This window comes from Ambystoma mexicanum, chromosome 9, assembly GCF_040938575.1.
Source record: "Ambystoma mexicanum isolate Mex_15411 chromosome 9, UKY_AmexF1_1, whole genome shotgun sequence".
NCBI lineage: Eukaryota > Metazoa > Chordata > Amphibia > Caudata > Ambystomatidae > Ambystoma > Ambystoma mexicanum.
This window is the reverse complement of record NC_090931.1, coordinates 423,372,915-423,385,229: the sequence shown is the minus strand read 5'-3', so window position 1 is coordinate 423,385,229 and position 12,315 is coordinate 423,372,915.

Sequence of the window (12,315 nt, the reverse complement as noted above, 5' to 3'; positions counted from 1 at the left end):
GAGGGTAAAGCTGAGCCGACCTGCAACAACAACACCTCCGGTGGAGCCCTGCAGAACTGACTCACCACTTCCCGATGACAGAGGAGATCTCTCCGCCAGAGAGTCTCTTCCCCTGACTGGTGGGAACAACCAGTCCCCTTTGCTTTTTCTTCGCTCCAGGAAGCAGTGGTCGAATTGCCTGTGCAGAGCACTCCGGCAACCGGATAGCCACTACCCCTGTACCGCGACCAAAAGGTGGTGCCTTGTCACGGAGCACTCCGCGGGTAGTCTCTTCCCTGGTGGTGCAACGATCTTCAACTTTCCTTCGACGACGAGATCATCTCTTCGCTTGGCAAAGACCCGACATGCATCCACCACCAGGAACAACTGCCCCCGCCGGAGCTGTCTCTCCACAAACAAGGTACCGTGTCCGCCTGGCTTCCCTTTCTGCCGGATAGAGTGAGGTGTCTTAATCCTCGCCTCTCCATTGGGTCGACTCCAAGCTTTCTTAATTTTCTGTTCTGAACTGGTCCAATCTTTCTATAACAATTTGCGATAAAGACTCGAAGCGCATTTCCACTGAGACACTTTTTGGGACATATCGCCTTGCCTCTCTCCGAGTGGGCCTGGCCTCTGAACTTGGTGATCTGCAGTAGACCCTGCCTTACTTGCCTTGCTTTTGTTCGTAAAAGTGTTGGTACCGAGTGATTTCATAACCTGCCTTTTCTCTCCAGTCCTAACGAATACTAGAGTGCCATCTAGGTTAAAGCATTCACCTCTGTCTGCAAATAAGTGGTGCAGTTGAACCTAGACTTGTCGAACTATTGTTAGGGGGATTGATCTTTCTCTTATAGTAATTGTGATTGAAGTTGTTTGCCGTATTAGTGCCAGAGTGTTTTTCATAGATGTGTTGTTATAAATAAATACTTATATATCTTTACACCGAAGCCTTGTTCCGTGTTTGCTTGTTCTACTGTGTAGATTGCCCTATTTTGTATACTCCACATACTGCCTAACTCTTCTTGAGGGAAGTCTGACTGCTCAGCCACAGCTACCAAGTGAATCTGTGTGGTACAGACTGCTACCAAGTGGGTTTACTGCCAAACACCTGTAGTCCTAAATCTTTTGCAGTGGTCCCAGAGGGAACTGCACAGGTTTCCGCCTAACACTGGTGTACAGCGGTGGGATTTGTATCGAGTATACAGTTTAGAGTGCTTTTCGACACTTTAGGATAACTAACCACAAAGCTTAGCACTAAAAAGCAACTTTCAAAAACATGTCTACTATGGACGTTTACAGTCAAGAATCCTTGTCAGGTGAAAATACTGAGAGTTTACGAGCCCTCTGTAGACAAGAGAACCTTTCTGTAAAAGGCAAGAAAGTGGAACTGATAGCGAGATTGCTGGCGAACCAAAGTCTGGATACTGGTTCAGAGGAACCAACCTCTCCAGCAAATGTAGATAACAGTAATGGTGTTGATCTAAATCAAAGTGATGATAGTGATGAAGAGGCTGAAGAGGAAGAAGAGGCTAACGAAACTGTCTCCCCTGCTCCTCTGCCTGCCTTACCAGCTGTACCTACGGGGCCCATACCAGGTCCCACATGTAACCCTGCTTATTTTGAACTTGAAAAAATGAAGCTCGAATTAGAATACAAACGGTTCTTGGCTCAATCTGAAAGAAACCAAGAGCTCGAGTTCAGATGGATGAATGCCCAGGCTGAGCAGAAGCAAGCTGAGTTAAGGCTCAGAGAAATAGAACTTAATCACGAGTTAGAGATGAAAAAGTTGTCTGTGGAAAATGCTTCTCTCTCCTCTGATTCCTCTAGAAGCTCCAGTCCCAAAAGACCCCGGATGCCGAAGGAATTAGTGGGTATGTATGAACCGAGATTGGATGTGTTTGATTGGTTAAAGCTGTTTGAGTACAATCATGGGCTCCAGGACAACACTGGGAATGATTTACTTCCCTGGTTGTTCTCTAGGCTCCCCCATGTTGCGACTGATGTGGTAATGGAGTTGGGGGAGGCGGATAAGACGGATTACGAAAGTGTGAAACTAGCTTCGATAGCTAGATTCGGGAAGACCACTTCCCAGTATCTTAAGAGGTTTAGAACCCTCAAAAAGCATGATGGTACCCCTTGGGCTACCTGGGAGAGTGAAGGGTTGAAAAACTTAGAGGGATGGATTAAGGGTTACAAAGTGAACACTTATGAGGGTATGAAGAATCTTTTTATGTTGGAGTCTATTTATGATGCCTGCTCTCCTGAGCTCAGACAGCACTTGGCTGATTCGAAGGAATTGGATTCCCGGAAGCTAGCTAAGGCTGCTGACTTATGGGTTGCCAACAGGGCTACTCATAAGGATTCTGGGGCAACTCAGAAAAAGGATGAGGGAAAACAGCCTAAGAAAGACTCAAAAGAGAATTCAAATAACTCAAATTCCAAAGAGGGCACCAAACAAAACCAGAAAGGTAAGCCACAAGGAAAACCGCAGCAGAATAGTGTGTCTTCTGGTGCCAAACCGGAAGGAGGCCAGAACAAGCCACCATTCCAGAAAGCATTTGGTAAATGCTTTGTTTGTGGCTCGACTGACCACTTGAAAGGAGATCCCAGATGTAAGGGTAAACCTTCAGGGGTCCAGCTTGTCTCCTGAGCCTTCGCTCCAGAGGAGGAAGTCCAAATGGCAAGTGGAAACTTTCTACTGCTAGCTGATGAACCCATTGGAGTCTCAGCCAGCGTTTCTTTAGTGTCTCTGGGGTTGTGGGAACAACAGAATTTAGATGTCTATAATTCTATCTCCGATAATACAAGAGTATTATAAGGACAGTGTCCAGGTGAATGGCCAGGAGACTCCTGCCATTAGGGACACTGGGGCCAGCATAACTGTGGTGGATAAATCGTTTTTTCAGGCTGAGGATGTTGCTAAGGCACCCAAACGCCTCACCAAGTTAGCTGGAGGGCCTGTGCAGGTGCTTCCCCAATTACCAGTTCTCATCCAGTGTAACGACATGACTGTGAAGATCCCTGTCAGCATACAGAGTGAGGTACCAGGACGCGTTCTGTTGGGTAACGATTTGAAAACTCTTGGAGTTGTATCACACACCCCCAGACCTCCTAGTAAACGGTTACAGGAGCTAACCAGACCTGCAAGAGAGAGGACCATGCGCGGTACTCTCCAGGAGATAATGAAGAAAGAAATCACTCCTGCTCCACTGGAATTGTCGGCCGCTGTCTCGAAGAAATCAGAAGCGAAAGGGAAACCTAAGACTTCTACCCCGAAACGAGCAGCCAGCATTTCAGTGCAGCCAACAAGGACTTCCACGCGGTTGTCCGAAGTTACACCCGTAACTCCACCTCCAGCTGAGGCTGAGAGGGAGGTACAACCCTGTGTGGTAGAATTAGACTCTGAGGAAGAGCTAATGGAAGGCCAGGAACTCATTGGAGATCTGGATCCTGTTGACCATCCTGAGCTGCAATCTTTACTGGCAGAAGGTGGACCCAGCAGGGCAGACTTCAGTAAGGGACAGAGAGAATGTCCAACTCTGGAAGGTCTTCGCCACCAGGCAGAAGCTCAGGCTGAAGGGCAAGAGCCTGGGAAATACAGGTTGCACTGGGAAGATGGCCTCTTCTACAGTGAACCGACTGAGTCTGCACCTGGAGACTACAAACGACTTGTAGTACCCCAAGAGAACAGACCACAGTTCTTGCAGTTAGCCCACGAGATTCCTTTGGCCGGTCACTTGAGTTTCAAGAAGACTAAGGAAAGGCTCTCTCTCTACTTCTATTGGCCAAAGATGGGGGCCGAAGTGGAAAAACACTGCAGGAGCTGCCACACCTGCCAGACCTCTGGTAAGGTTGGCTCCAAGAATGTGGCACCTTTAGTGCCTCTCCCAGTTCTGGGAGTCCCATTTGAGAGAGGAGGGATTGACATTGTTGGTCCCCTTGATCCTCCAACCTCCTCAGGCAACAGGTTTATACTTGTTGTAGTAGACCATGCTACTAGGTATCCTGAACCATTCCTATGAGGACTGTTACAGCTCCGGCTGTGGCTAAGGCCCTCCTTGGTATTTTTACCAGGGTCGGGTTTCCTAAGGAAGTAATCTCTGACAGGAGGTCAAACTTTATGTCCCACTACATGAAAGCCATGTGGAAAACCTGTGGAGTTACTTACAAGTTCTCAACGGCTTACCACCCACAAACCAATGGGTTGGTAGAACGGTTCAACAGAACCATGAAGAGCATGTTAGGCGCTTTAGAGGAACCCCTTAAGCGTAAGTGGGACCTTATACTGCCATGCCTTCTCTTTGCTTACAGAGAAGTCCCTCAGGAGGGAGTAGGTTATTCTCCCTTAAAGCTTCTCTATGGTCATCCCATCAGAGGTCCATTGGCCCTGATTAAGGAGGGGTTGGAGAGTGCTCCTTCCCCCAAGCCAGTCAGAGTGACTGACTACGTGATAGGTCTCCGGAGGAGAATGTCGCACATGATGACAGAAGCAAGCGATAACTTGAAAGCTGGACAAGCATTGGTCAAGCACTGGCACGATCAAAAGGCTAACATGGTTGAGTTCGCTCAAGACCAGCTCGTTCTCGTTATGAACCCAACAAGGCAGAGGGCCTTGCAAGACAAATGGATGGGACCTTTCAGAGTTGTGGGTAAACTCAGAGAGGTCAACTATCTGGTGGACTTGGGCAATCCCAAGGAGGCTCCGACAGTCTTCCACACCAACCGACTCAAAGCGTATGTCTCAAGACCTGATGTAGGAGCGTTGCTTCTAGCATCATCCGAAGAAGAAGAAGAGAGTGAAGCTCTTCCGGATCTCCTCAGAGGCTTACCTTTGGACGAAAAAATTGAAGGAGTAAATCTCTCTTCAAATCTGACACCCGAGCAACAAGAAGAGTGCAAATCTATGTTGAATCAGTTTGCCTCTATGTTCTCGCTTTCACCAGGCTTGACCCCTTGGGGCCAGCATGGTATACTCACTGGTGACTGTCTGCCAGTCAAAAGCAGAGGATACCGAATGTCAGAAAACGTACAAACCCAAATCAAAGGGAGGTCAACAAGATGCTTGATCTCGGGGGAATAGAGCCCTCTACTAGTCCATGATCTAGCCCAGTTGTGTTAGTACCAAAGGCCGGATCTAAAGAGCTTAGATTCTGCGTGGATTATAGAGCTCTTAATGCAGTCACCAAGACTGATGCCCACCCTTTGCCAAGAACAGATGAGTTGGTGGACAAACTTGGCGCAGCCAGGTTCCTCAGCACATTTGACTTGACATCAGGCTGTTGGCAAATAGCCCTGACAGACCATGCCAAGGAGAAAACTGCATTTTCTACCCCCGTTGGCTTATACCAGTTTAAGGTAATGCCTTTCGGACTGAAGAATGCACCTGCTACATTTCAACGGATGGTAAACCAGGTTCTGAATGGGATGGAGGACTTCTGCATGGCATACTTGGATGACATAGCAGTGTTCAGCAATTCCTGGGAAGAACATGTAACCCACCTGAGAGATGTTTTGCAGGCTCTTGGACGAGCCAATCTGACCATAAAGGCGAGTAAATGCCAAATTGGACAGAGTAAGGTAGTCTATCTTGGACATGAGGTAGGAGGTGGAGAAATAAGGCCTTTGCTCAGTAAGATTAAAGCTGTGCAAAATTGGACAACACCTACTACTCAAACCCAAGTGAGAGCCTTCCTAGGCCTCACTGGGTATTACAGGAATTTCATCGAGAACTATGGGACCATAGCTTCTCCACTGAATGTCATCTCCTCGCCCAAATTTCCTAAAAAGGTTAGATGGAACAGGAGTGCAATCAGGCTTTTGAAAACCTGAAAAAGGCTCTTTGCCAAGCCCCAGTACTCAGAGCTCCTGATTACTGCCAAACTTTCATTGTGCAGACAGATGCTTCAAATGTAGGAATAGGTGCTGTACTCAGTCAACTGGATGGGAAAGGTAGGGAGCACCCCATTTGCTTCATCAGCCGCAAGCTGAAGGATCCTGAAACAAGGTGGGCAACAATCGAAAGAGAGTGCTTTGCTATCATGTGGGCTCTGAAGAAGTTTAGGCCATACTTGTATGGTTCTACTTTTGTCATTCAGACTGACCACCAACCCTTGAGATGGTTAATGCAAATGAAAGGGGAAAACCCAAAACTATTGAGATGGTCGATCTGCCTGCAAGGGTTTGATTTCACCATTGAGCACAGGTCAGGGTGTCACCACCAAAATGCTGATGGTCTCTCTAGGATGTATGTCATCGACTAGAAATATGATATTCATCCAGGAGTGGATTAAATCCTCCTGTCCCTTAGTCTGGGGGGGGGGGTGAGTGTTAGGGAGAATTCTCTGTTTAGGCTGAATTTCCTAACCTTGTGAGGCCCCCAGCAGATTTGCTGGATTTCTGGAGTTTGTTTTTTTCCATCCTGCCAAGAGTGAGACTCTTTTTCTCCCACTCTTAGACATGAATGTGTCTAATTCCTTTGAATGTCAATGTGTTCAATGGGCTATGGGGTCTTTTACTCCATAGGGTCTCATATGTTTTTCTATGTGTGTTACCCCGCACCCTCCATGCCGTAGCACTGTGGCGTCCTAGCGGACCTCCATCATAGACTCCATACCCGGGGACTGACTACTGTCTCCCCGGGCATGTAAAGTCACCATTGGCTTTACTAGACCTAAATTTACTAACAGAACTAGTACAAACCATCCTATTGTGGACGTACTAGTAGGGGTAATTCGATTACTCCTGGGTCTATTATTCGAGGGGGCACTGTCCCGTCCCCCCTCGTCGAGTTTTGGTTGGTGGCAGTGGAAACTACTTGTTATATTCGACCCCGAATATAACCCTATGGGATTCGTCCCATTGTTGGAGATTAATACTTTTTCTCGTTAATCTCTAACATACCACCGGTTTACTTATCTTAAATAAGTCTATCGGGTGGTATTTTCTGCCAGAACTCGGTTTTTAAAATGGCGTCTGTGTTCGTCTCTGTGACTCCTAAACCAAAGGTTGAGCCATTTGTTCCACTTTTGGCGGGCCTCTACACAGAGGCCCTCCAAAGTGGTGCCATTCTGTCTGGGTACCACAGGGGGTGTGGGAGGGGTTTAGGCACCCTGGACTGAGTTGCCTTGCCAACTCCAGTCGCACTCTGGTGTGATTGACCCAAGTGGTGAGCCACCCCGCTCACCACTTAGCGTGTTTTGATTGACAGCTAGGCTGAATGAATGGGGGTTTTCTGCATAAAAGCAGGGCTTTTGGGACTGGATCTTCAGAAGTCGCCACAGAAACTAAGAATCCGACGAGGGTAAAGCTGAGCCGACCTGCAATGACGACACCTCCGGTGGAGCCCTGCTGAACCGACTCACCACTTCCCGACGACAGAGGAGATCTCCCCACCGGAGAGTCTCTTCCCCTGACTGGTGGGAACAACCAGTCCCCTTTGCTTTTTTTTCATTCCAGGACGCAATGGTCGAATTGCCCGTGCAGAGCAGCCCGGCAACCGGATAGCCACTACCCCTGTACCGCGACCAAAAGGTGGTGCCTTGTGACGGAGCACTCCGCGGCTGGTCTCTTCCCTGGTGGTGCAACGATCTTCAACTTTCCTTCGACGACGAGATCATCTCTTCTCTTGGCAAAGACCCGACGTGCATCCACCACCAGGAACAACTGCCCCCGCCGGAGCTGTCTCTCCACAAACAAGGTACCGTGTCCACCTGTCTTCCCTTTCTGCCGGATAGAGTGAGGTGTCTTAACCCTCGCCTCTCCATTGGGTCACCTCCAAGCTTTCTTAATTTTCTGTTCTGAACTGGTCCAATCTTTCTATAACAATTTGCGATAAAGACTCAAATCACATTTCCACTGAGACACTTTTTAGGACATATCGCCTTGCCTCTCTCCGAGTGGGCCTGGCCTCTGAACTTTGTGATCTGCAGTAGACCCTGCCTTACTTGCCTTGCATTTGTTCGTAAAAGTGTTGGTACCGAGTGATTTCATAAACTGCCTTTTCTCTCCCGTCCTAACGAATACTAGAGTGCCATCTAGGTTAAAGCATTCACCTCTGTCTGCAAATAAGTGGTGCCGTTGAACCTAGACTTGTCGAACTATTGTTAGGGGGATTGATCTTTCTCTTATAGTAATTGTGATTGAAGTTGTTTGCCGTATTAGTGCCAGAGTGTTTTTCATAGATGTGTTGTTATAAATAAATACCTATATATCTTTACACCGAAGCCTTGTTCCGTGTTTCCTTGTTCTACTGTGTAGATTGCCCTATTTTGTATACTCCACATACTGCCTAACTCTTCTTGAGGGAAGTCTGACTGCTCAGCCACAGCTACCAAGTGAATCTGTGTGGTACAGACTGCTACCAAGTGGGTTTACTGCCAAACACCTGTAGTCCTAAATCTTTTGCAGTGGTCCCAGAGGGAACTGCACAGATTTCCGCCTAACAAGTAGGATGTCTGAGAGACCACAGGAGGAAACAGCAAAAGGAGTGCAGAGCCATTTGGAAGGAGGTGGTTCATGGAGTGTATGTGTGCGAGAGGTGTGAGCTTAAGGAGCAGAGGTGGAGTAGGAAAAGCCGAATGGCAGTGGTGCTAGTGGCAGTGGTAGTTGTTAAGGGAAGTGGGGATGGTGGTTGCCGGTAGTTGCGGGTGGTAGTAAGTATCACTGAGATGAACTCGCAGTAGAGAGACAGAGAGCAGCAGTAGTGAGAAATAGTGTCAGTGGCAGAAAGGTAGTAGTAGTGAAAAGGTTTAGTGGTAGTGGAGGAGTTGTCGGAGCAAGGAGATATCTGAGGAGAAAGAGGTCTATTTGGAGGTGAGATCAATAGTGAGAACAGTGATAAGTAGAGGAGAAGTAAGATCAAAATGTGGAGGAGGAAAGACGGAGTTGGAGACTGGAGGGACATTAGTAAGGTGGGAGGAGAACAAGGCCAGTGAATTGAAGGGTAAGGTAATACAATGTGTGAGAGACAAGAGAGTGACACCAGACATAAGAAGGAACCATCCCTAACTCCCAAGAATACTAAGGGCGCTTGGTCAGGGATAGACTAGAAGGCCCAGGGATTGAGATAGCCATCACTTCAGGGAAGCCACTCACAGAAACAGACAGAACATCACACATATAGATGTCCCAACAGGCAATATCCTTACATTCCCGTGAATAACGGCTCAGCTAGCTAGGGGTTAAACAGTCAGGAATCAGATAGAGTGACAATCCTTGTGGCAACTTGGTTATATGTGATCTTACCACAAACAATTACAGAGTGGTACATTTCATTGCGGACAAAACACACACAAACACAGAATTAATCTTTAATTAGTAATGTTTGCACTGTTTTTCAGTGTTATTGTCTTCTCTGAAATGTACTACTCTGTTTTGTTTGCAATAAAATGACTAGATACCGGCAACTTCCCTTAAGACCCTTGTAGACCTTACAGTTCCACATGTGCACCCCTTTGGACTAAGTATTAGCAAAGTCCCACTTAATACTCTATGAACACATTTCAGATTCAGAATAGTCACTGGTGTTCAGCCCATCCCATGACAACATGTAAACAGTACCAATCAAATCCATAATGGCAATTAGTACCCGGCAAGGGCACAATCAGAATGAAAGAGCCATTCTGATTCGGCCTCACTGAGGCATTACCCGGCCGAGACGTCTTCGATTCTGGGCCAGGATTCCAGCTGCCTTGTCCTTGCCGGGGGGAATGGCAGCCCCTCAGCAAATGAGGAGGCTCGAAGTTGGGCCATCCCCGCTCCGAGCCTCCACACAGCTGAGAGGCTGCCTATGCCCCCTGCCGGGGACTCAGGTAAATCTTTTTTTCCCCTTTCCTCCCTCCTTCCACCTCCCTGCCCTGCCAAGCCCACTTACTTTCTATCCATTGGTCCCGGTGGGGGTTGATGGCAGCCTCCAGGCATGTGGATACTCGGATTGGGGCCATCCCTGCTCCGAGCCCCCATACGAATGGAGGCTTCAATCGTCCCCTGCCGGAGACCGCAGTAGATTTTCTTTTTCTTTTTTTTTCCTTCCCCTATCTTGGGAGCGGACACGTTGGGAACACTTCTGTTTCCAGCACGTCCACTCCCGATGTCGGCCATGGAAAGGGACAACGGGCTCTGTTTTCCCTTTCCCGGTGGCCATTTTCTTTGTCTTTTTTTTTTCCCGAAACACTGCAGAAAAAAAAGCTTTTAATGCCCCGGTCACAGAGTTCTTAACGGCCCTATAACTATGGGCCCGGGGCATTACCTGAGTCGGTAATGCCCCTGCCACTTGGGGCATATTGCTTTATTGTAACATTGGCTATACTTACTTTTCATTCAATGTCAAACAACCTCACAATATGCATCCTTTTCCATAGCATTCCCATTCCGCTCTACCGTTCTGTCTGTGCTGTGAGAACTTACCAGCAGCTTGGATCTGGACCTGCACATCAAAAACCTGGGCATGAAGCACTATATTGACCGTCTCCTGTATCCAGAGCTGAAGTGGCATAATGCGATGGCGGGTGGTAGAGAGCAAATCCGTGGTGGGTACTGCCTTAATGGCCACCCTCGCTTTCATCTGGCTCTGGATTTGCATGTTATGCCAGAGCTTATTGATGTTGTCTGGGGTACGGACTGCCACCCCTTCATGTTGATAGCAGCCACTATCTCTTCATAGATCATACAATGTCCAGTGGCCCCAGGCTGCTTCTGCGCATGGAAGTGGGACCCAAAATGTTTCAGGACCTGTTCACCTAGGATGCTAACTTCTGCTGCAGAGAATTCGGCAGCCCTCAGCCTTGCCACCTTGGGTTGCTGGGTGAGGTGGCAGACACGGCGGAGTTTAGGCTAATGGGGTGAAACAGGGTCCTGATTGCACCCGTAAAGAGGAGCTGTGATGTTGCTAGGGAGGTGTTGTTTTCCAAATTAGGCAGATGAGGTGGTCACAGAGTTTGCCAGGCAACACACAGAGGAACAAGCAGTGGACTTAAATCAGGCACTCCAAGGCAGTGGCAGTGGTCAGCAACCAAGATCAGGTTGCCACACAGAAGGAGTTGTTGCAGGCAGAAGGCAATGAGGAGTAGCAGTAGGCACACGACGTCAGAAAGCAGGATGAAAAATAAGGCACAGGTCTCATTGGGAGCTGAATGAGGCAGCATTGTCAGTTATCTAAAAGAAAGTCCCTTAGCGTGTATTTTCTGGGGGTTAGGCTGCACACGCTGCATGCACCGCGCATGAGTAATGCAAACGCAGAACACTACGAATAGGAGACACATGCAGACAGTGGATTTTCTGCCACTTAATCCTAATGGCACACATTCGCGGAGCATTTTGAATGACAGACACACAAAGGCAGGATGGCACACTTTCCATTTGAGTTACGCAAAGGCAGGGTCTGTGGAATTAAGGACATTTACTTATCATTCCACCTATCATGAGTGAGAGGGGATCTGATGGAGGTGGGGGACCAGGGAAGAAGAAGGGCCTACCTATGGTCATGGGATGAAATCAAAAAGTGGATCCTTCGTTTGACTTTTTTGGCAATCATTAATCTTTTAATTAGCCCAGGGACCCACAGCTATATTTTCTCGTATTGTGCACACATGGTGCAATTCTGACACACTGTAATCCCATCACAGTAGTCCAGTTGGGCTGCAGAATCTTATGTATCCCAAATGTTCTAATATGGCCGACACCATCTTTACTATTCAAGTGCATTGCCAGACTGCCCTGCAGTGACTGTGATTGGCCAGCTTGGGCCTATATAAACCAATCAGGGATTTGGCAGGCTGAGCTGGCCCTCTGACTAAGGCCCACCACTAGGCCCTCAAAGTCCTGCTTCTCCCACTTTTCACTAGCACCAACTGAGCCACAGCAGCTCCGGTGAGCCTTCCTACCACGAGGTGTTTTCTCAGACAACCACAGCAACGCTGTAATGCAAGTAAGCCCTGATGGTCATGGGGTGAATTCAAAAAGTGGTTCCTTCGTTTGACTTTTTTGACAATCATTAATCTTTTCATTAGCCTGAGAACCCACAGCTATATTTTCTTATGTTGTGCAAACATGGTGCAATTCTGATACACTGTAATCCCATCACAGTAGCCCAGTTGGGCTGCAGAATCTTATGTGTCCCAACCATTTGAATATGGCCAAAACCATCTTTACTATTCAAATGTCTCAGCAGCCCACCTGCAGTGACTGTGATTGGCCAGCCTGGGCCACTAAAAAGCAATCAGTGAGCCAGCAGGCTGAGCTGGCCCCCTAAAACCGCTAAGGCCGCTGTCTGGCCCTGTCTGGCCGGGGCCGCTGGGCCGCTTCGCTACGCCAGAGCTCTCTGCTGGTGTTATCATAACA